General features: G+C 31.3%; 3 long non-coding RNA genes across 3 annotated transcripts; all 3 read left to right on the top strand.

The window, feature by feature from the left end:
* The first annotated feature begins 4402 nt into the window (after nucleotides 1–4402).
* On the top strand, nucleotides 4403–7650 carry LOC139497305 (uncharacterized). The gene is made up of 3 exons (XR_011657745.1): nucleotides 4403–4509; nucleotides 5991–6131; nucleotides 7057–7650. It is a non-coding gene; the product is annotated as an uncharacterized lncRNA (long non-coding RNA).
* A 10825-nt stretch (nucleotides 7651–18475) lies between these two features.
* LOC139497303 (uncharacterized) lies at nucleotides 18476–20404 on the top strand. The gene is made up of 4 exons (XR_011657744.1): nucleotides 18476–18732; nucleotides 19130–19197; nucleotides 19552–19615; nucleotides 20272–20404. It is a non-coding gene; the product is annotated as an uncharacterized lncRNA (long non-coding RNA).
* Nucleotides 20405–21305: 901 nt separating this feature from the next.
* On the top strand, nucleotides 21306–23935 carry LOC139499223 (uncharacterized). Its single transcript, XR_011658153.1, has 4 exons — nucleotides 21306–21392; nucleotides 21864–21931; nucleotides 23136–23200; nucleotides 23863–23935. It is a non-coding gene; the product is annotated as an uncharacterized lncRNA (long non-coding RNA).
* The last annotated feature ends 894 nt before the right edge of the window (nucleotides 23936–24829 follow it).

Raw genomic sequence — 24829 nt, 5'->3', positions numbered from 1 at the left:
GATTCCAGATGATGTAGATATAAACCTCAAAACAATTAGAAAAAGTAATATTATTGTTTGCACAATGCCATATCCTTAGGTTTGCAGGTCACAGTAAACGATAAATATAATGATTTCACTCGGTTTTTTTTTAATAAAACCACCACAAGTCAAGTTCAAAATCAGTTGATTGATTGTTTATTTTCTTAACATACAGTTTCAAATATTTCGAGCATAATGTCAATTGAAATCAGAGGTGAGGGCTTTTTTTATAATGTAAGATACCGTATTGCAAAAGGGGATATAACCTTTATCGGGACTCCGGAATTGTTCATTAAAAGTCGGGATAGGTTATGTTCGGGACTTCGTAATACAAAACAAAATGTACCTCTAATGCTTCATACCCCCTTCTGCACTGTGCCTTTCTTTGAGTGCCCTTCCGTAACACGAAACCCGAAAATAAATCACCATTATTTCACATATCTATACTTCACCAGGAGGCGGTTTTCGTGAGACCGCCGATTTACTTTTTCCATTGTTTATTACAATAATTTAGAAAACCTGTAGGAATGGCGTAGAATTTATGTAGAAAGTACATTGTATTTTTAAAAAAGAATCGCGATCAAGGGACAAAAGACAAACCAGAGAACAAATAAGACACACAAGGACAACCAACACCATTCAACATTGAAAACTATAAAATCAAACTAGAAAAACGGACCCCTAAAAAAACTGGTGCAACTAAAGGTGCTCCAGAAGCGTAAGCAGGTCCTTCTTGCAAGACAACCGTTGTCCAAAAAATCACGGTAATTGCGACATGCTCTCTAGTAAATGTGCATATGACAAAATTTTGCGCCTTTCCCAAGTCAGGAACCTCTGGCCTTTTTTTTTTCTTGTTTGTTTTATATTTTAGTTCTTTTGTGTGTTATGGGGTCTAGAAAGGTGTGCATCCCCCAAAACACGTTGTTTCTGCGCCGGCAGTCCTATACATTTGTAATAAAAGACTTCTGAGGTTCATATCATTTACACTCAACGTTTTTAATCATGTATTTTTTTATACTATCAATGTTTAACCCGAGTTGGGGTTTGGTAGTAAAAAAAAATAGATACTATCCGAATTCGGGTTCAACATTGACAGTAAAAAAATATCCGCTAAAAAACGTTGAATGTAAATGATACGAACTTCGGAAGTCTTGTATTATAGGACTACCAGACCGACTGCAGCTTATCCCATGCATGCAGTGTGTGAGGATTGTCATAGTTTTTTTTCACCCATTCCCGATCCTTATTCATTTTTCTATTCACTATAGCTCAAAAGTTGCTAGCCGCACTTTGATTGTTTTATTTTAAAAATAAAAAAAAATTTATTAAGATCCTATAAATCATGAATTTTGCACAATGATTTGTCGCGAGGTATAGTATGACAGTGTTGTTCTCATTCACCAATCTTGCTATGTAAATGACACAAATATAGAAAACAAACCGCAAAACCTGCAAGACACAGCCATTCATTTTTTTCAAATTGTCTTGTAAAAAATGCTGCTGTTCAAAAACATTTGTTAGTGCCAGGAAACACTCAGAATGCAGGATTTTAACGCTATAAACCCCAGAGCTTCTGCCGTAATGCAGCCTCGCTCTGCGAGGCTGGATGGGCCACTTCGTGTCCCATATGTCTAATTTGCAGAAACCGTACCATTATTTTTCCGCATGCTACGCCTATGTGAAATATGTACATATTGGTCTTAAACTAATATCACAGGAACTTATTTAAAACTTTTAACAGTAACTGGAACAAAATTCATGGAGCTATGATATTTGTTCCGGAACTTATTTCATATTTGGTCAAAAAATTAGTTCCGGAACAAATTTTACAGTGCTGGAACATATTTTCTGTGATATAAGTTCCGGCGGAACATATTTCCTATGAAATTAGTTCCAGCGGAACAAATGTCACGCCGGAACATATTTTTTGTTACACAGGCACTGGTTTTTTTTCTGAGACAGTGCCTGTGGGTGGACCCCCCTTTTTTTGACGATCAATGCATTTCATGGAATGGGGACATATAGTTGGACCCCCTTTAGCCTTGGTTGGGACCCCTTTTAAAAATGACTGGATCCGTCCCAGACTCCAGTTTTATTTGAACAATCTGCATGACATAAAACCATAGATCATGCAGTACCATATAAAGCTAAGGAAGAGCATAGATGGGTATTACATCTATGGGAAGAGGCTTTGTTTCATTCCCCTGCACCAATTCATCCCCAGAACCCAGAAGGAAAACATGACAGTCAGAGAATGTGGTACACCATAACACGTGCTAAACTTAGGTTGATACCTCAGAAAGCCTTTGTTGTGGGTTAATATTGTAGTTCCTTTATACAAATATCTACTAGTAAATGATTATAAGTCTGTGAATTTCAGGTTCGTGAGATTAGTTTAAAAAGGGGGGGGGGGGGGGGGGGGGGGGGGGTACAAATGAGTGTTGTTGATGTGAATAGGGAGTTTTGTTTTGACACTCAATTGGTAAAAACATTGTTAAAATAATGTTATGGTTATGGAACAGGATATATTGAAGGAATTACATTTTTTTTGGGGGTGTGGTTCTAGGGATAGTGGCTAGAACATTGAATTTACATAAATATTCTATAATAGATTTATTTTATAACTGTTCCTTGCATGATCACATTAAAATATTGATGATCAGCATGTCAATCAGAAACAATTTAAGTTCTGATTTTCATTGTACTTTGTTCCCTTCATAGTAAGATTCAAAGGGGAATACAGGCCCTACCTAAATTGGTAATGTTGGCAAAAGTGTATTTAAATTAATTCATAGGCCCTGTCTAAATTGCTTAAGTTTACAATGGCGAATTAAATGAATTCAAAGTGGAATTGGTCCTACCTAAATTGGTAATGTTGGCAAAAGTGTATTTAAATTAATTCATAGGCCCTGTCTAAATTGCTTAAGTTTACAATGGCGAATTAAATGAATTCAAAGTGGAATTGGTCCTACCTAAATTGGTAATGTTGACAAAAGTGTATTTAAATTAATTCATAGGCCCTGTCTAAATTGCTTAAGTTTACAATGGCGAATTAAATGAATTCAAAGGGGAATTGGCCCTACCAAATTGGTAATGTTGGCAAAAGTGTATTTAAATTAATTCATAGGCCCTGTCTAAATTGCTTAAGTTTACAATGGCGAATTAAATGAATTCAAAGTGGAATTGGTCCTACCTAAATTGGTAATGTTGGCAAAAGTGTATTTAAATTAATTCATAGGCCCTGTCTAAATTGCTTAAGTTTACAATGGCGAATTAAATGAATTCAAAGTGGAATTGGTCCTACCTAAATTGGTAATGTTGGCAAAAGTGTATTTAAATTAATTCATAGGCCCTGTCTAAATTGCTTAAGTTTACAATGGCGAATTAAATGAATTCAAAGTGGAATTGGTCCTACCTAAATTGGTAATGTTGGCAAAAGTGTATTTAAATTAATTCATAGGCCCTGTCTAAATTGCTTAAGTTTACAATGGCGAAATAAATGAATTCAAAGTGGAATTGGCCCTACCTAAATTGGTTAAGTTGGCTATGGTGTATTTAAATAAATTCAAAGACTCTGGCTAAATTACTAAAGTTTGCAATGGTGAATTAAATGAATTTAAAGGATACTGGCCCTACCTATTAAACTGATTAGATTTACAATGGTGTGTTTATATACATGTATTCAAAAGGATTATTAATTGCCACTACCTCTTTCCCATTGGCAGTTGGGCTGATTTTCATTGGATTGATTAGGCCAAATAAAAAAGTATGTGTGGTTCCAGTTACATAGATGAAAAAAAGTTAGGGTAGGTAGGTAGGGATTTTTTTTTATTTTATGGTGGTTTTTTTTACATTGAGTCTATGGGAGCAACATTCTGACTTTAACAGTGCTTAATGAAAAATAACAATAAAATCTTTAGGGTAGGCTTTTTTTAAGCCGAAAAATTAGGGACGGTAGGGTTACCGGAACCACACATATATTTTTATTTGGCCTTAATAATTTGTCTACATCCTTAATATGCATGAAATGTTTGCCACTGAACATTTATCAAACAACAAACTAACAATCTCTACATGGTGTATGTGTATAACTTGCAATTTTTGATATTTTTATTTTTGTATTAGATTTTGATATAATTTATTACTTGAAAAGTTTGATAGAGTTAATTCTTATTATTTAGTGAGTAGTTTTTAGTCATGCATCAGTGGTTATATTTATTGTAAGACTTTGTCATGGCTCAGTGAGTTTTGATCGATGGGTTTTAACTCTCTAGGTTTTACTAGTTTGTGTTATGAAAACTCTGATCTGTATGATCATTGGTTAATTAAGTCATATGTCATTTTGGAGGGAAATTCTATTGTTAGTTAGAATTGGATTTATTTTGAACTGAGTAGTGTATGCTGTCAATGGCTGTTCAATTCGTTCTATGGAATAATTTGTATTTATATTTGGTGGACAGCTTAATTTAATTTTTATAAAAACATAAGGTCAGTATTCTCAACTTCTCCTTTTGATATATATATACAATACTGTGAATTCATTTATTTTTATGGGTATCAATTTTTCGTGGAGAGGAAAACTTACATTTTCGTGGATATTTAATTTGTGGTTTTACCAATCTCTGCATACAATTTATGCCTATAAATAATTTATGATTCGTTGAACATTTAAATTTGGGGTTCAACTGTACCCACAAAAACCGCGATAAATGGTATCCAACGAATAAAAATAAATACACAGTATATTCCATTGACATTCAATGAGTATACATTTCACCAGTGGCTTTGAAAGGCTTTGTAAGGTTTTATGTTTTTCAGAAGTTGTGTATACTGCCAGGTGTTGATATGGTTAAGCGTGGAATATTTGGATGTTCACTAGGTCCTTTATGGTGTTATTTGGTTCTGATGTGATATCTGACTGAAATTGATCATGAATGACTTTTTCAATGATGGCAGTTATGAGGTTACCATCTTTTTTGAGAGCTGGGATACATGATTTGTCTGTTCTTATTGATTTTATAAACTAGAAGAGTTTTAGACTATATTCCGGTCAAAATTTTGATGGGACATATAGTATACAAATGTCCAGTCTCCGGCCGTCCGACTGTCTGTCTGTCTGAAATTATACCACAAGTTTTTTGTACCACAAAGGGATAGGATTGGTTATGGAGGTAATGGCTCAAACCATTTAGGAATTGGGGGCAAAAAAGGGGGAAAACAAACTTAAGGTTTCCTGGTTAATGGGAAATAAAGACATTTTTAAAGCAGTGTAAGGTAGTTAATCCAATCAATTCGCAACAGCATAGTGAACTGCAGTAAAAGCAAAATATTTAATATAAATTCAATTCTAAGTTCTTTGACTACAGTTATTCTATTTCACAAACATATTGTGTGTCTAATATTTAATTGCAATCCAAATTCAGACCTGTATCAATTATTAGTGCTGATATTGTGTCCATTTTTGTCCCAACTGTTTGCTCAGCGAATCAATTTATTATTAGGTGGTCTGTCCTTTCTATATACACTAAACAGTTCTTGCAGATTCATTAATATTCGTTGCATACTAATTTTCACGAATTTCGTTGGTACAGGGCAAATAAAATATAAAAAAGAACATTTGTCCTTTTAAGAAAATACATCAAATAAAATGTCCAGTGGCAAATATAACAAGACGAATAGAGCTCACATTCATGTATCTGTCTAGAGAACAATTAACAGTTTAACCAATCAAATTTGTGTAAAGTTTTTGAACTGGTTGGCAAAACTTACTGAAAACTTCTATGTTGAAAACCTTGTATTGTAGGGTCAATAGACTCAAATAGTCTATGGGAGCAACATTGCTAGATCAAAAATATTCCCAACAAAACTTTATATATATATAGGGAAGGTATGGGTACAGTAAACACACATACTTTTTTGTTTGCAATATATTTTCTGGAATAATTTTAATATTAAATGTTTCTTTTCAGTACTTTGACACTTAGTAACAAACCTAGTCATCTAAAATCTAAATTGGTAGTCAGATGCATCTAGGAAAGCAAGACAGTATATCAACTTCATTTCACAAACATGTTGATTTTCCCTTGATACAGTAGACCAAGTGAATACAGGTATAGTCAAATAGTTTATTACAAAACTTAATCAATTTTTTTTTTATCATCCGGATTACTAGCAGGTTTATCTGATAATATATTGTGCTATATGTATATTAACAATTAGATTGTAAGTTTCTGTGGTGATCTAAACTAAATATACCTAAAAAAAAAATTCATAAATGTTTCATTTGTGTTTGAGACCGAATGCTTCTGGATTTGTTTTTTGATGATGAATTTCTCCAAAAATTCTTTTTGATAAACTTTTCTCAGATTTGACTACCATTATGATTTGGACATTAAAGTATACAGTGGTATTCATCTTTGATAGACCTATTGCTACAGTTTAATAGCTGGTAAACAAAGAATATGCACACAGGAATATCCATCCAGAACACAAAATCAGTACATAGACAGCATAAATAAACGAACAACAAAGGAACAGTGCTTTTATTGCTGTTCTTCATCTCATACATAATCAATTTGCACAAAATTTATCATTTTCACTCAAAAGTTTGAATAAGTTTTAAAAAAAAATTAAATGTATGAAAATATACTTTTTGTTGCTATTGATATACAAGTCATTTATACAGACATACATTTTATCAATGAAAGTTATCATTATAAGTTATAATAAGGTAATATAAGTTAAGTACTCTTTTTTAGCTCACCTGGCCTGAAGGGCCAAGTGAGCTTTTCTCATCACTTGGCGTCTGTCGTTGTCGTCTGTAGTCTGTGGTCGTTAATTCTTACAAAAAATCTTCTCCTCTGAAAATACGGGGCCAAATTAAACCAAACTTGACCACAATCATCATTGGGGTATCTAGTTTTAAAAATGTGTCCAGTGACCCGGCCAACGAACCAAGATTTATAAAGAATGATTAATAATATAGAGTTTTAAGTTCCATTCTTTCATATTTATTAAAAAGAAATGATGTTTTAGAGGAGCCAACAACTGAGCAGGGAGCAGAAGAGAGATTGATGACCTTGAAGAGTAAGCAATGTGAACAGTAAGACAGATGTTAAGTATATCTGGGGTTACCAAATATTATGGTAAGAACCTCATCTATAATCAAACTTGGTGAGTATTCTTTTTGTTGGTTAGATATTATGCATCATTATGAAAAAAGGGGGGTGTAGGGTATAAATCAACAAGGCAGCTACCCAATGAAAATAAATAACCAAAGACATCTACAGGTCTTCAACTATAGACTGATGTTTATACAATACATGAACTTGTAAATCATCCAAAATGTCAGCACAAAAAGTAAAAGATATGTGAGTAAAATGAACAGACTAACAAATAACTTACATACACACCAATATCTGACCTAAGCACATGAGCATGTTGCAGGGTGAAACTTTTTTTTATATAAAGCCTACCCTTTTTGTGCAATGCCTAACCAAACTACAAAATTTCATACAGAAAACTTTTCAAATTGAAGGGTTTCAAATTTTGAATAAAGTAATTTGTTAATCTTTAAAAAAAAAAATGCCAGATGCAATTAACAAACAACAAAATAATTGGAAATCTTGACTCCCCTGCAAGAGAAAAATACTCTTATTATTGAGTAAAATGGCCACTACCTCGATGGTCTTTAAAATTAATTCAGTTGCTCTGGTCATTTTTCAAAATTTAACAAGTGAATGGAGTTGTTTTGATGAAGCTTACCTTTAATCAATGGGAGATAACTGTGACCACATGGATCATAATTCTGAAAACTTATCCTGAAATCCTGGACTTAAAAACTCAAAATCCTGAGGTCCCAAATTTAAATAAATTTAAATCTTGACATCCTGAAATTCGAAAAAAAGAATTCCCGGATCTTGAAAGGGTCAATCCCGACATCCCAAGGTTAAAAACACCCAATCCCGGAGTCCCGATAAAGGTCCTATCCCCCCTCATATCTGTAATTGATAACTAAGATAAAAGAAATACAGAAATTGTTTACATTAAATTGCCTTTTGCCATGCTTACATCAACAAAAATTTTTTTTTCATTTTCCAAAATAAATTCCAAGGCTAAGATGTAGGATGCCATTCTTCTAACAAAATACCACAGCATGGAGACCCAAATCAGCACAATAAAATGTCCAATGTGTGTCCTACATCTTGAAATAAATATCATTTTAAAAATGTTCAATTATCTTCAAAAACATTTAATATTAATTTTTTTTACTCATTTCTACTCTGTTGAGACTATTTGACTAGCACTGCACTTTGACTTTGACTAAGACAAACAAAATGTTTATTGAAGTTGAATGGCCTAAGTGGTGACTTGGTTGAGGTCATGGAAAGCATTTTGTCATTGTTGGTTGTTTCATGGGCTTTGACCTCTTGAGTCATAAAGACCTTATGTATGTTAGTTCTATTGAAATGTTCAATGCATTGTCAATGCTAAACATTTGATTGACTTTTGACTGATTTTTTTTTAGTTTCTGAAGAGTATAAATGAGTTTGAACAAAGTGCAGCATAACTTTTTCTGCATGATAAGAAGATTTGATTTTAATATTTTCACCAAATTTACTGATGATAGCAAGGCTTATGGTTTGTGCAATATTAGAATATGCTTTTTTCACAAAGAGCTTGTCACTTTCACTAAAAAAACATTAAAGATACCATCAAATTTGTAAAGCTAAGCTTAAGGTTTGATGTGTTATACACATAGGAGCTTGAAATTGTTAAAAAAAAAATTACTTAATTATCTTGTGTATTTGTGTCAGCTTCCATTCACTTTTTAAAAGTTTGAAAAAATACATTAAGAGGCATTTATTAACATAAATTAAAGTAGAATAATGGAGTAATGACATGCAATTAGCAAGTAGATATAGGAAGATGTAGTGTGAGTGCCAATGAGACAACTCTCCATCCAAATAACAATTTATAAAAGTAAACCATTATAGGTCAATGAACGTCCTTCAACACGGAGCCTTGGCTCACACCGAACGACAAGCTATAAAGGGCCCAAAAATTACTAGTGTAAAACCATTCAAATGGGAAAACCAACGGGTAGCAGTCTGTTTAGTTAAATTTTGTAAAAATGAGCTAAAAACATTGCTTATTTATCATTTTTTTCCAAGACTATAATTCAACCTCATTTTAGTCTGTATGCATGCAACATTTAATAGGTACCGTTGTAGTAGAAGGTTGCTCAGCTTGGTCAGATAATAAAAAGAACAGAATGTCAAACTAAAAAAATGAAACAAGGGAGCCACCGCACACAACAGGTTTGGTGACTGGTTTTTCCAACAAAAAATACAAATCTTATACAAAATTGAAAATAATGTCAGAGACATCAACCCAACCAAAGAGCAGAAAACAGCCGTAGGCCACTAATGGCTCTTCAACTCAACCAGAAAACTCAGCATCAGGAGGCAGGCTTCAGCAGGCCCTACACAAAAATGTGTACTAGTTCAGTAAAAGTGGATGTCATACTAAACTCAAAAACATAAATGAACTAAAACTAAAAAAACATACAAGACTAACAAAGGCCAGAGGGTTCTAACTAGAGACAGGTGCATAAATACAGTGGGTTAAACAGGTTTGAGAGATCTCAACCCACACCTATACCTCTAGGAGCCAACATAGAAAAAACAATTCACACAGTAAAACTCAATTAAAAAGAAGTCTGTGTCCCATGTCAGAAAAGGTAACATAAGAAACAGACTAACTAAGCCAAAAGGCAATAGTTTTGGTACTTTTACAGCAGTTACAATGCTAAATTTCATGGAAAAATAAAGTAAAAAAAAGTTAATTAAAAAAAAATAAAAAATTTTGAATTTTACTTTATAGAAAATAGAATAAAGTTTAATTGATTTTTTTCTTATATGCCCGTATGTAATGTTGTATATTTATTTATGTTTCATTTCAGAGTTCACCAACAGATGTTTAATTTTATAATTTTGAATTTTGCAGATTGCAGCAGGGGGATGTTACAGTCATAGACCTTGAATAGACTCCGTTGTACTAGACCAGGGAGGGTAGCGCATAGTTTCCGCAGCACTATACAATAGTAACAAGATCACTCTACCATGAGCTTGTTAAAGGGCCCATTTGATGAAAGTGACACCAACGTTCTCCAAAACACTACAGATTTTTTTGCAGATGCAGCCGAGAGGATGTTTCAGTCATGCAACGTTCTCAAACACTAATAATTTACAATTTTTTTTTGTTTTAGATGCAACCTCAGTCATAGACCCTAGAGTATGGCTATGTTGTAACAGATGAAGAAAAGTGGCATATAGATTTCTGTATGTCCATTTCTTTGTATAAAAGTGATAAATTACTAATCTTTCTTATTTATATCCATTTCAGAGTTCTTACAAAGATGTTAAGGTATACAATATTTATTATTTTTGTCTTTTTGTGTGTTTTTGTCAATGAGAGAAAACATACAGAACAAATCAATCTGAAGTATTTTAAAACTGGTGTAATTTGAGACAGAACACCCTGGAACACAAAAAATATCCTACCTCACAAAATTAAACACAACATCTTATTTTCACCTTTTTTCATTGAAGCAGCATAGTGAGCATACACAGTGTAATCAAGAATGTATGCATGTCCTTGAACATCTAGAAATAGAATATCTCTAATAGTAAACAGTCCGGTATAATGATCAACAAGAGCTACACTAAAAATAAAGTAAAAAAAGTTAATTTAAAAAAATATATATTTAATTTTTGAAATTTACTTCAAAGAAAATAAAATAAAGTTTAATTGATTTTATTCTTATATATGTGTAATGTTGTATAATGTATTTATGTTTCTTTTCAGAGTTCACCAACAGATGTTTAATTTTATAATTTTGAATTTTGCAGATTGCAGCAGGGGGATGTTACAGTCATAGACCTTGAATAGACTCCGTTGTACTAGACCAGGGAGGGTAGCGCATAGTTTCCGCAGCACTATACAATAGTAACAAGATCACTCTACCATGAGCTTGTTAAAGGGCCCGTTTGATGAAAGTGACACCAACGTTCTCCAACACACTACAGATTTTTTTTTACAGATGCAGCCGAGAGGATGTTTCAGTCATGGACCCATTTGATGGAAATGACACCAACGTTCTCCAACACTAATAATTTACATTTTTTTTTGTTGTAGATGCAACCTCATCCATAGACCCAGAGTATGGCTATGTTGTAACAGATGAAGAAAAGTGGCATATAGATTTCTGTATGTCCTTTTTTTTGATGGAAGTGATAAATTACTAATCGCTCTTTTTCATATCCATTTCAGAGTTCTTACAAAGATGTATAGGTATACGGTATTTATTATTTCCGTCTTTTTGTGTATTTTTGTCAATGAGATAAAACACACAGAAAAAATCAATCAGAAGTATTAACTGGTGTACAAATTTGGAGGAACACCAGAAATATCCTACCTCACAAAATTTAACACACCAGACACATTAATTTTCACCCTTTTTCAATGAAGCAGCACACACAGTGTAATCAAGAAGTTATTCATGTCCTGGAACATCTAGGAATAGCATATCGCTAATAGCATTTCTACAATTATCCTAAAAATTCAAACAGTCAGGTACAATGATAAACAAGAGATACACAAAAAAGGAATATACCAAAGGGCCAATATTAAACCATGTGGTGAAAAAAGACAAGACAAAACATAACCAAAAGAAATGACAGAAAATTGTCTACACTGATAACAAAATATTGTACAGCAACAACCCAACAAAAGACCTGAGAGCACCAAGCACCAATCCAACCAAAGACCAGGGATGATCTCCAGCACTGAGCACCAACCAAAACAAAGAACAGGCATGAACTAGGGCAAAGAGCACCAACCCAACCGAAGACCTGAGAGGTTTTCAGGCACCATGCACCAACCAAACTAAAGAGCCAGGGATGATCTCAGGCACCAAGCACCAACCTTTCCAAAGACCAGGGATGATTCCGGCACAACAAACCAACCTTACCAAAGACCAGGAATGATCTCAGACACCAAGCACCAACAAAAAAAAAAAAGGGTGATCTCAGGCACCACAGAATGGTAGCAAGTATTTGATATGTTAACTTATTTACTAATTGTTTAAGTTAAATGGTTTTTTTTCATTCTTTGCTCCATTTTTTCTATCAAAAATTGTCAAAATGCAACATGAATTTTTTATGTGTTTTTTCATCTCTTTCTTCAAAATGTTTTACTTAATATAATAAGTAAATAATTTCTTGAATAGAAAAAAAAATTGGAAATGTTAATTTACTTTAATCAATGAATGAAAAAAGAAATGTTCAAACCTTTTTCATGCATAACCAAATTATTAAATGTGTTAAATAAAAGATTATAAATAACAATTTTCTATATTTTTTTGAGTAAATTAAGATATGCTTCTATGAATTTTTACAATTGAACTGTTCCAAAATTTAATAATGTATCTTTTTTTACAGAAATCTAAGGTAAAATAACAAATAATGACTTGGGTTTACATGAAAACACTGATATCTTGAATGACAGTAGCATAGGTGGATCCAGGGAGTCTTGCCCCCCCCACCCCTTTTGTGGGAAGATTATATAAGGAATCACTGTAGCATGACTGGAGCTGACCGTCTCATGAAAAATTCTGGATTCGCCACTGAGTAGTGAAATAAAAATTCACTAAATTAGAAGGGGAGGTAACTCGTATGAAATGAAGGTTTCGATACGATATGGTATTTCAACTAAGTGTCTAAATTTGGGAAGTAAAATTCAGGTACACTATGCCAAGATCAAAATCCATGTATATTTTACTCTTGGGAAAGTTGAGGGGGTACATTATTAAACCTAGGGTATTTTATTATTAATATATACTGCTTAAATGTGATTCTATCTGAATTGAAATCAGTTTGCCCAGGTGAAAAAGCCTCCTCCACTATTTTATGGAAGAAGCATTTAGTAATTGGGAAAATGTGATTGAATTTGATTCTGAATTTCTAAAATTAGTTAATATTTATATATAAAACAAAATCGTTTATGATTATCACAAATATTGACCATCAAAATTTTTAACAAATTGTTTCTGGATTATGATGAGCCATTTTTAATTATAAAAGTTTTCCTCATGTTATTTATTATAGAAGCCAAATGATCATTTGATTAATAATAGCATAACACCTTCTTCTTTATTCTCATAATTAAAAAAATATCGAGATAAATATGCCAATATAAATTCAAGTGGTACTTATTACATTCTTTTCGGTGGATTCTTGAATCAGTTTCATTTAATATTTAAAACTTACCAAAAAGTATTTTCCTTTAGAACATATTCAGTTTGAATACATAGATGACAGTATTTTTAGTTAGCATTTCATGAGAACAACGTAGTTAGAATTTTGACTGGAAATTTAAAAAAAAAAAATCGGGCATTCAATAGCGATGTATAGATACAATTTAGAAGGTACTATAAAAACTGGAAATTAAATAAAAAACTCAGAAAGAAGATTGATTTGATTTGATTACAACATACACAAAAAGCGTCCCCGATTATTAAACCATTGAACAAAATTTTCTTCTGGAATGCAGTAAAATGCACATAAATTTCAGTAGTTCAATTTGGCATACTTTAATATTCAACAACAGTCTAAGCTAAAAAAAAAGAGGTTGGAGATTAACCCAGAGTGGAAAGCCCGCTTATTTGATTTGTTTATAATATTTTGTCAAATTGATTAATGTAGAAATGGTGATAGTTGAAATAACTTTAGATGAGGTTTATTAAGTTGTAAAACATTTTAGGTCGTTGGGTCCAATGATCAACTGATATTGATAAAACATTTTTAAACATTGTCTTGTTTGCATTGCCAGTGCTTTTGGGTGGTTGAAATTGGGTTTGCATCGCAATTCATGCAATTTTTGGTGGTACACCAGTTTGAAAGGATAAAAACTGAAATTTCAGATTTGTAATTAAACAATTTCCCCAATTTTTTTACTGTTTTCAATACATCTTGATTGTCAAATTGGAGAATAACATAGTACATTTGTACTTGAAACTACATTTAGGTCACAGTCATCTGCATTTAAAGTTTCATAGCTGAACATTATTGTTCATCTTGAAAGTTGTTTTTGAAGATTAAACAAATATCAAATTATCATTTCAGAAATACATTGAGCTTTGAGCGCTGCGTCTCTTACTAATATATAACATAGTTTCTTTTTGGTGTAGCTTTCAGTAGTTAGTGTCTGGTTTTTTTCTTCTGTTTTTTTTCATTTGTTCTTTGGATAATGTTATGGTTTTCGAGTGTTCTGCTTTCAAAGGAATCTTTATATGTAATTCTGAAATGAAAGTATTTGATACTTGTACGGTCATTTAAATATTAAACAAAAACCAATTTGGAGCTTAAAGCTACTTTGAACTTTTTATAATTTTTGATACAATATCAAAAGCAAATGTCTTAAATCAAATTCTAAATTGTATTTGACATATTATGATGTATTGGAAACGAAAAAATTAAATGTATATTTGAATCTTAAATTGAATTCAAATACAGTATTGTGAAAAATTACCCGAAATGTTATTTACTTGAGCGTCAACAAAATTATTTCAGGGTATCTGTTTCTTTAAAGCACTTATTGCTAACAAGGTAATGGTGAAGTAACATTTAAAAATTATAATCTAATTGGATATATCTCTTATCTATAAAAATCACTTAAATCTTTAACCAAATGGGAAAGCAATTAATTAAATCATTTGACACACCCCCTAAAAAAAATTTCATTCTGAGTTATCTTAAAACTATCATCATTTCCCAGAGAAATTTAAATAATCATCCCTAGCATTAAATGGTAGTAAAATCTATTTTGCTTCAGATATCTCATTCTTGGGTTAATTTTTCAACTCTAATCCCCAATAATATGCTTTCATTCAGACATTTTACAAATTCTCCATACAAATCCCCAAAAAAATAATCTTGTGAAAAACTAAAATTTGTGGTTCTCATGAATAATAATAAAAAAAAAACTGTCAATGATAGTGAATCCACAGTATTCACTTTTTGCTTGAAAAAATTTGTAATCAAGTTTTATCATTAAGCCTCAAATGTTGTATATAAGCAACATCCATTACTTTTAAGCAAGGGAGATAACTTGTTTCAAATTTTAATTTTATGATGAAAATTCTAAAAATAATTTCTGGGAACAGACTATTTGTTTATGTCTTCTTTGTCCATTCAACATCATATTTTTCTAATCAGTGTAATTTTTATTCGATTTAAAAATATTTAGTAAATATTTGGTTTATAATTACGATTTTGACTTTTACCGTTCAGGAGTTATGGTTCTTGAAAGATTGAAAAATGGCTTTTCCAGTCGTGTCCGTGCATTTACTCATGAACTGTTCGACCAAAGCTTTTCAAATTTTAATATGTTGTTACTGATGACAAAATGGAGGTCAAGTACAATAATGTCGATTTTGACTTTAACCGTTCATCAGTTATGGTTCTTGAAAGATCGAAAAATGGCGTTTCCATTCATGTTGTTGCATTTACTCATGAACCATTCAACCTAAGCTTTTCAAATTTTAATATGTTGATACTGATGACAAAATGGATGTCAAATTTGATATTGACGATTTTCACTTTCACCGTTCATCAGTTATGGTTCTTGTGATATTAACAGGACATAAATAAATGTTAATAAATCCGGTTTGCTGTCGTTGTGACAGCCTCTTGTTAAAACATTTATTTAGATTCATAAACTATTCTGGATTTTTACCAAACTTGAACAGAACTTGGACAAAAGCTTCTTTCAATTAAAAGATAAAAAAAGACTTTAGGGACTGCTACGGAACATCATCAGGATTGCAATTACAGGAAAGTACAGAATTTTGTAATGATAATTTGCATTTCACAATGACACCATCAGGATAAATTATAAATAGGGAGTGAAGGTAGATGTGAATTATCTTTAACTGGATCAAGAATGTAAAAATAAAATATGTTTTTGTAAATTTGGACGACATTTGACTTGCAATTATGTACCATTTACTATGCTGGATGTAGTACAGACTTGCTTACAGTACCATTTCAACACTGGAAATAGTACATTTGTCTGAGCGAAGCCAATTGGAAGCACGTACCTCTTAGTGAAGCTAATTGGGAGCACATACCCTCTGTCTTGTTGCGAAGCCAATTGGAAGCAGTACATATATACCTCTGTCTGCTAAAGCTAATTAGAAGCAGTACCCCTGGCAGAGTGGTCCCAATTAGAGGTAGTAACTCTGAGCGAAGCCAATTGGAAGCATGTACCTCTGCAAAATTTGATTAAACACTATTAAACACTATTCAACAAATTTTATTAAACATTCTTTTTAAACTTGACTCCCATTATTACCTTCTTTTATTTTTTATTTATTATTTTTCCTCCTGTTGACATTGTGAAGTGCAAATTATCACTTCACCATTTTGTACTCTTTAGTTTTTATTCTAGAAATTAAAACATGCCAATATAGTTTAATTACTCCAACAAACCATGAAGTATTGTTATAAGAATTATCATAAGTGAATCTTTTATAGACAATTCAAATAAAAAAAAATACTATGCATTTTGCTGATTATATATTTTACTGGGAATTTAACTTAATGTAACTGTAAATGTAAAATACCATTAATACTTTTTTTCCAGCCTTCAATTTTAGTTGAAAAAAATGAGACCTAGTCATCCTACATTCTGTCAGCGGCGTCGTCGTTGCCGATCACAAATATTCACTCCTTTCTAAAACTATTCTGGATTTCTACCAAACTTCGACAAAAGCTTGTTTATGATTATAAGATAGTATCCAGAAGTAAATTTTGTAAATAAAACAAATTAATTTTTCCATATTTTACTTATAAATGCCAGGATACAATACATTCACTCTGTGGTTAAAAGTTTTTAAAATTTTAATAACTTCTTAAAATATTTTGGATTTGTAAAAAAACTTGGACAGAAGCTTGTTTACGATCAAAAGCTAGTATCTAGAAGGAAAATTATTTAAAACTTTGTTCCTGTTTTTCCGTATTTTACTTATAAATGGACTTAGTTAACCTTAAATACAATCTGAAGTTTTAAAACATTTATTAGATTCATAAACTATCCTGGATTTTTACCAAACTTGGACAGAAGCATCTGTAACAATCAAAAGATAAGAAAAAGACTAGGGATTGCTACAGTGAATCTCAGACACTGGGTTCTATGGAACCCTTACAATTTTTTGATGATCAATGCAATTGAATCAGAACATAAACTAGTTTGAACTCTCTTTAGAAATGGCTTAAACCACCCATGGGGGGGGGGGGGGGTTTAAATAATTGCTTTTTTATCATTTGAAGATGGAAAAAAACTATTTACGTTATTACATGGGATTTGTTTCCTCTACAAATGGCCAAAAAGAGCTATTTCCTGTCTGTGTATTGACTGGAGCTAGTTCTGACTGTTATCCTCCATTTAAGGAACCAGTCATTCCAAGAGTTACCTTGTGCTAATCCATCTCTATTAATGTCAAGATATCAGTGATTTCTTTTCTTTTCAAACAGAGGTTTTTGGAAGCAGTCTTATGAAAAACAAAATTTTGACATCACCTGCAATTAATATGATACATGTATCAAACTTGATTTGGGAACAAAAATGTTTCTTTTGAATTGTAAATTTTGGAACTTTTTTCTTCAGTCATTATAGTTTAAAATTTAATGATTTTTATCACATGCAATTTGAATTTGGACAATTGTTTTTTTATTCTAAAGAATCAGCATTTTTTACCATTTCTTTAGTTCACAATTTTTCTTTCTAAATTTGGTCCTAAAAAGTTTTCTACTTCATACCACTATTTTGCATTTAATAAATTTGTATTTTATATTTTCAGTGTTTCTTGTACCATCAAAACTTCAATGAAAGATCATTGCACTCATGTTGAAGTTGTGAAACTCCTAGTATGAAATTGTTTGAGGAATTTTCCCCACTTTTATCAAAATTTACAGACGGTACCAGTTTTGTGTAATTATGACTTAACTGCAGTTTAAAATATTAATAATTCTTCTAATTTTTCTTGAATTGGGATCTTTTTATCTAAAATCTTTTTGAGAAGGTAACAATTTTTGTTTCAAACTCATATCTTTAGAACTCTCATAATGAGCATGCAAATTGATTAAGATTGATTGTCATCACCAATTTTTGACCTTTTAAAATTCCATAAACCGTATTTAAATTTCAGTATTTAAAAGAATATTCTCCATTGTTAAAGGAAAATATGAATTTGCACAACTGAGCTACTTCAGGCTATGATCAATTTTTGGAGTATAATTTTCATGCTTATGATGTGCATGATGATAAACTTAAAAGAAGGGATATTTTATTAAACTATGCTCCAAAATATTAGAAAATGTTTGTGATTACATTGAGAATTACTTCAACTGCCATGAATGGAAAAAGAAAATATTGTGAGATGCTTTTGAACATTCTTGGGACAATTGTACACTTGATTAAATACAATGGAAAGGACATTTCGTTAAGTGCATAAATTTGATTCAGTGAACTGAACAGCACAAAGAATTATGTTGAAAAGCATGAAAAAGTAACCATGGTAGCAGCTCCAAGGAAGATGGTTAAATAAATCTTCAACCAAGTCTGAGGCTTTACCAAGAATATAAGCAGGCAAGTGTAATTAAGTCAAACAAGTTCTATACATTCTACACATTATTTGATAAAAAGTGTATATTTAGAGCATACAACGCAGTTACAGTGGAGAAAGTGATGTTGCTAACGTAAAATGTTATTTTTTGCCTTTCAATGGGAGATAACTCATTGTAAAATGTGCAGATGATTTACCTTTATGAACAATAAAATATGTTTAAACCATTATTTTTGTGGAGTTGAAATTCAATAAGTTAATTTATAAGATTTTTTTTAAATTTTTCATCTTTTACATTGATTTTACAGTTATTGATGTTATACTTTTGTGTACACGTAGTCAGAAATCCGAACAATATTGGTAAATGTAGGGGAAATGGAAATAAGTAAAGTATATAAATTGTCAATTTTTATATTTTAGGTTCTTTCTGTGAGATGTTTTCATGGTGTGGGAATAAGACTTGGTGGTCTAATACAGCTAATATATAGGTAGGTACCAGTATACAGTTTCGAAAAGAAGAAAGAAAAAAAAGATAGATGTAGTACATGTATAAAAATAATTAGATCTATTTTTTACTTGCCTTGCCTTGAAATAATCAAACACTAAATTTCTGTTATTTATTTCTACCCTCTCTTTTGATATCAGTACAAATACAATGTATAGTGTCAATTGAAGGATCTAACATGATTATTTGGTTTGTTATGTTGTTGGATTGCTGTCTAGTCAATATGTTCTCAACATCTAGTACATGAATATAACCCATTTCTTTTTAATTTTAATACAGTAACAAGTGATCCTTTTAAACCATTTTATTAATAATATGACAACATTTTATATTTCAGATTAGCTTCACAGCTTGTCTGTAAGGATTGAAGTTGGGAATGGGCATTGGAGCTGGCTTTTATGGTAAGAACCAGTACATAAATTAATGAATTATTCAGCAAAGAGCATGTACAAACCTAGTTCTTCATTATGCTAAGAAGTATTATACTTTAATTATGCAGAGAAGTAGTATACTTTAATTTTTCTTAAAACTATAATCGTATATATAATCTGGATGGAGGACATTAGGAGGTATGAAGATAAATAAAGGAAATAAAAAATATACTGTTACTTAGAAAATCTGTTTTCTAAAATTGTTCCCATATATAAAGTAAAGAAGATCATTGTCAATGAAATAACTCTCTCAGAGACCAAATGACATGGATGTAAGCAACTTATGGTCACTGTATGGCCTTCAAGAATGAGCAAAACATATACTTTACAATTAAGTATGAAACAGAAAGTAGGCGACATGAAAAAATGTGAAGCAATTCAAACAAGAAAACCAACAGCTAGATTTATGATGAAACAATGAAGTAACAAATATGTTGAACAACAACCAACTACTTGTCATCCCTTGTTTGCTAAAGAATACTGGTTATTTGTAAATTCATGTCAACACATCACTTTAAAACAAAGTAAATCAATTTTCTATGCATCATCAATGCAATAACCAGTTACTGATTCCTTTGCATTGAATATTGTTCTGACAGATATTAGAATGCATATTTCTTTTTCAGGTGACTTCAACTGTGGCTGCAGGAAATTATTGTGCAATACAACTGAAACAAAAAAGAATGTAATTAAGACTATTTTTGTGTATGTTTGAAAAAATGTTTATAATTTTAATCACAAAAAGATTCTCCATTTTCAGCAAGACTGGAAGTTGTATGCTAAATTGATACTTCAGAATTTTACAATATAACTTGTAGACCTACTTGAGACTATCTTTATAATGGTACATGTGTATTCAAAAACATTTCCAGTAGGTTAAGAATGGAGAATCTAAAAAAAAAAAAAAAAAAAAAAAGAAATGTATTTTTTTATTTTTCGTATTTGTATGATATAAATATTTTTCCAATGTTTTGTTATTTGTAGCATTGTTTTTAGCTCAAATAAATTATTTCAAAAAAGTATAGTAAAGAAACATCCTGGTGAAAAAAGATTGATTGATTTTTAGTGTTACTCACCACTTTCAGCAATATTGATTATATCTTGGTGGCCATTTTTTTTATTGGTTAAAAAAGTCAAAGTAATGGGAGAGAACCACCAAATTGAAAATGGATGTACTAAATAATTTTTTTAAATGTTTGAATATTTTATATTGAAATTATTTATTTTTAATTATAGCTATACCATTTTTTTGTTGTTAGATATAGTAATGATGTGGAGTCCAAACAGGTGAAATTTTTGGCAAAGGGAGGTAATTTATTATTCCCCTGTTTAACTCCTTATTCTTGAAATTTCCTCATGGTAGGGAATATACAACTATTTACTTTAATTTCACATTTGTACAAGTTTTGGGTTTAATATCAGATGTATACTAGCTAATAAGGACTATTATTCAGAGTTCTGTAAATAAAAAAATGTAAACAGAGCTCTAGATAATAGATTTGAGGGTGGGAGAAATCATGGGTTACCTCTTGTAGAATTGATTAGGTGAAATTTTCAAGATAGGAGATTAATTGAAAGTGCATCTGATATCTTTATTCATTTCTAAAAATAATGGACCAAAAAATGACAGATTCACACTCAGATAATGATGGCAGCCACCCTGGCAGCCAGGAGAGCAAGCAGCTCTAAGGAAGATGGTCAATAAAATCTTCAACCAAGTCTGAGGCTTTACCATGAAATTGAGAAGGCAAGTTTATTGAAGTCAAACAATTTTTATACATTTTCTAGAAATATTTGATAAAAAGTGCATATTCATCTTTCTTTTCTGTGTGAAAAACATCTTTGAAGAATGTATTTACCAGTTTAATATTTTGAGATACCAGTTACATTAACAAGAATTTCTATCACAATTACTGGAGTAAATCCTGAGATAGGAATTATATCTCAAGGGGAGACTAGTTTTATTAACAGCAAGATTTGTTCATTCAATGGGAGACAACTCATTTTCATTATTCAAATTAGTTGAGTTCAGTTGAAATTCAAATCATAAAACTTTGACAATTTTGTTTTGTTTTTCAATCTTTATAAATTTTACAGAATATGTGGATGTTATACTATTGGTACATGAAGTAAGAAATCAGAACAATTTGTAAATTAATCTTTAGGTTGACATAGAAATTGGTTTGTAAAATTAATAAATGTGTTAATTTCTTTTTAGGTACTTTCTGTGGCATGTTTTCATGGTGTGGGAATAAGACTTGGTGGTCAAATACAGCTAATATATAGGTAGGTACCAGTATGTTAATCCTGTTTAAAAGAAAATAATTCTATAAATAATATTATTTGGAAATAAATACTGACTTTAGGGTTAAAGATTTATAAGAGTTTGGTCAACAGTTACACTCTTTATTTTATCAGTACCATATATGACAATATTCACTTGGCAAACAGTGGAGGATCCAGAAATTTACATAAGTGGGGGTCGCCGCGATATAGCCTTTTTGTGCTAATGCGGCGTAAAGCAACCAACAATCAATCAATCAATCATAAGTGGGGGCCCACTGACTGACCTAAGAGAGAGCCTGCTCCAGTCACGCATCAATGATTCCCTATATAAGCAACCAAATTTTTTCCAAAAAAGGGGGGGCCCGGGCCCCCCCCCCCTAAATCCGCCTCTGGCAAAATATGGTCTTAGTATAGATTTTAAATTTCAGCCTTTATCATAGAATATCAAAACATGCCCCATCTGGTTCTTCAATGGTTATATTTCAAAAGACTTAATGCAACTTAAAATAAATCACTTCTTTATAATACATTGTAGACTATAAATATATAATAATAGGTAGTTGAGTTTTTGATACTGACTATATCATGTGGAATATCTGGACGAGCCTGTTAGGCAGTAAGATCAAAGGGAAAATATACGAATTACCGATAATTAACTATATTTGGAGATATCATCAAAATGCGATGATTTTATGGATTTTCTGACCTTAAAGCTTTAAGAATACCTTTGGTCTAAAATGTTTAATAAACTAAAGGTGCTAAGGGTAATATTTAAATTACAAGACATAAACTATTTCTGGATCAGGGAAAGTGAATTATGCTAAAAAAAGTTCTGAATTGTGAAAAAATTGGGCCTTCATTGGCGCTTTTGCAAAAACAGCAGAATTGCATAATCAACAGGTCACAACTTAGTAGTTTATATTGTGAGGTGCCAAAAAGATGATGTGGTTATTTTGTATCAATAATGATACCACAACAATGTATATGTCAAATTTGTAGTTATTGGGCCTGAATCAAAAAAGATTAAAATCTTATGGCCAACTTTTGCTTTTTTAAACCTACCCCTTATAGGATTGAATTGAGTTGTTGGTTTGATATCTATTATTATATATTTTACCCATTTTATATACCTGTAACGTAGATAGAGTATTCCAGAAGTGATCCTTTAAAACAATTTTGATTGACTAAGCATTTTATGTTTCAGGTTAGCACCACAGCTTGTCTGTAAGGATTGAAGCTGGGAAAGGGCCATTGGAGCTGAATTTTATGGTAAGAACTAAAAAATAGATTGAACTATTCATCCAAGAGTATGTAAATACACCATGGATTTTATTATGTACACATGTAGATCTAACATTTTTAAAATGTTTTCCAAATTAAAAGTTTTAATTATACCGGTACCAGTAATCATAAGGGTATATAAGAATAAAGAAAGGTTATAAGATTGCCAACTACACAATTATCAATAAGTGAAGCAAATTACAGTCACCGTAAGACATTCAGCAATGAGCAAAATCGTTATGAATTTTAAATAATACAACTGGTTGAATATCACAATAGGTACTCATATTCATCATTCTAACCTCTGATGCATAACTTTGAAGATAGATTTTTCTGAAATCCGTAATATTAATATTGCATTTTTGTCCATTTATTAAAAAATCACAAGAATAGATGCATGCAATAATTTGTGAATTTACAGTACCAGTTTTAAAGTAAGCAATAAGAGGTACTGAATATGACAAAATGTGGAACAATTTTAAACACGAAAACCAACGCAATGATTCATATAAAAGAATAAAAGAAAATTAATCAAGACACACATTGATTACTTTTTCGTCCTTATTTGCTAATAATTGTATCTGATAGATGATGTTTAAATTTTTATATAGGTTTGATCATTTATTTAAGAATGTTTATTTCTATTACAGGAAACTCTGGCTGCCACATACATTGATTATGTGATATAACAGTGAAGAATGTTATTCAGAAATTTTTTGTATATGTTTTAAAAAATGTGTAAAGATTCTCCATTTTCAACTAGATTGGTAGCTCGTATTTAAAATTTCAAAATTACTCTTACTTTTCTTATCGTGCTTATGGAGACTGTTTCATAATTTAGATCTTATTCTTTATTCCCCACCCTCTGTAACTGTATTTCATTTTTACCTTGAAAATGAAATGAAACGGACCAATTTTACTTGTAAACTTAGTAATGGTCTGTCTAGTCCAAAGGCTTCGAGTCAGTTCAGAATGGAGAATCTAAAAACAAAAAAACAAAAACAAAAAGAAAATGTATTGTGATTTTTGAGTTTCCTGAATTGTTAGATATTTTTACAAATTTTTATTATTTTATTTGTAGTGCTTTTAGCTAAACAAATTACAATTACATAGATGCCAACCATTACGATTTTTCCGTAGTTTTTCCGATTTTGCGATACAAACTACGCTATTACGGTCAAAGTCGAATAGTTACGGATTCCCAATCATCGCCGTTCAATTTTGTAAATCGCGGATTTTTATCATTACTTTTCCTTCCTGGTCCGGTATTTAGAAAACAACAATGTAATGTTTCCGGTTTCTCGTGAGTTATCAACCTATTGATGGGAACTAACTGACTTCCGAAGAGGAAAACTTGCATTTTATGAAGTAGATTTCCCCCTTTCTCTACTTCTCCTTGACAAAACGAAAATGTACGAGTCGAGAACATCTGAACAATTAATGAATGGAATTCATACTAACAGACAACATGTTGAACGACAAATTTTAGTGCACATCATTTTGCAACCACTCGTCAGTAATTTTTATTGGTAAATGCAAGTTTTTGAATGATTACTGAAAACTTTTCAAAAATACGGAAAATTTGATAGTTTGTTACTGATTGTCTCAAAAAGGGTT

This window comes from Mytilus edulis, chromosome 12, assembly GCF_963676685.1.
Source record: "Mytilus edulis chromosome 12, xbMytEdul2.2, whole genome shotgun sequence".
NCBI lineage: Eukaryota > Metazoa > Mollusca > Bivalvia > Mytilida > Mytilidae > Mytilus > Mytilus edulis.
The sequence above is the reverse complement of the archived record's forward strand: the minus strand, read 5'-3'. Positions and strand labels throughout refer to the sequence as shown.